The following is a 1182-nucleotide window of genomic DNA, read 5'->3' on the forward strand; positions in this document are numbered from 1 at the left end:
GCCGCCCCCCCGCCGGATTGTCTCTTCATCTACCCCAGATAAAGCCAGAGATGTACCATCAACAAGTCATACAATAGTTCCAGTGGCTCAAACTAGTGAAATTAATGTGAGGATTCAAAAAGCAAAAAATTTTGCAGTAGCACAAGCACAGCAAGAGGGCTGCACCGGAAACTTCAAAATTTTTGATTCACCATTTAGGAATTTTCTTATGCCTGTAATTCCAACTAGAAAAGAACTAGCTAGATAGTTTCATAGTTCTTATCTTTAGTACTTTGTAAGCAGTTAGGAGACTGAATGCCATAGGTTCACAAGCTTGTAAAAAAAAAAGGTTATAAAATCAGGCAAACAAAAGAAATTGACAAAAGCAGGGGATTTTAGGCAGAATCTAGAGAAAGACAGAAAAAGAAGGGATGTAGGCTTTAGATATCCTATTATAATATTAAATTTTGGGAAAAGAGATGCCCACGTGTTTCTAATCTTGGCGGTAGATTTATTTACTTGTTTTTTTCTTTTCGCAGCATTTTTTAAATGTTACAAAGGTGTGTTTTTTCGTAGCATTTTAAAAGACCTACGTTTGTTAATGTAATATATGACATTTAAAAAAATGTTATTAATAAAATATAAAATGCTATAAAAAGTAAAATGTTATTATTAATGAAATAAAATGCTATAAAAAGTAAAATGTTATCACTTAGATATTTAATTATAGCGTTTTTTAGATTAAATGCTATTACATAATGCTACTAAAAGTGATTTTTCTTGTAGTGTCTCTTTCTGCCTTATTATTGAAAACCTTCTGCAGTGATCTAAATGAGTGGTCATGTGGCAAAAATCGACGGTGCCCTAAAAATACACATTTTTTACTATGTGTAAGCCACTGTGACTTTTTGTCTAGGTCACAGACTGGACAAGCATAGTAACCTTAACAGTACAACCTGAAAGATTCCCATATGCGGGAAAGTCACTAATAGTCCACATCAAGACAGCCTGCAAATTGCAGGTTTGCTTTTTAAAAGTATCATAAGTTTCTACACCAATATTCCAAAGACTTTTCAAATCATCAATTAAGGGTGCTAGGTAGACATCTAGATCATTCCTTGGTTGTTTAGGTCCATATATCAATAAAGACAACCTAATGAATTTTGTCTTCATGCACATCCATGGAGGAAGATTGTAAATGAC

The sequence above is a fragment of the Citrus clementina genome, unplaced genomic scaffold (assembly GCF_000493195.1).
Source record: "Citrus clementina cultivar Clemenules unplaced genomic scaffold, Citrus_clementina_v1.0 scaffold_9, whole genome shotgun sequence".
NCBI classification, from domain to species: Eukaryota; Viridiplantae; Streptophyta; class Magnoliopsida; order Sapindales; family Rutaceae; genus Citrus; species Citrus x clementina.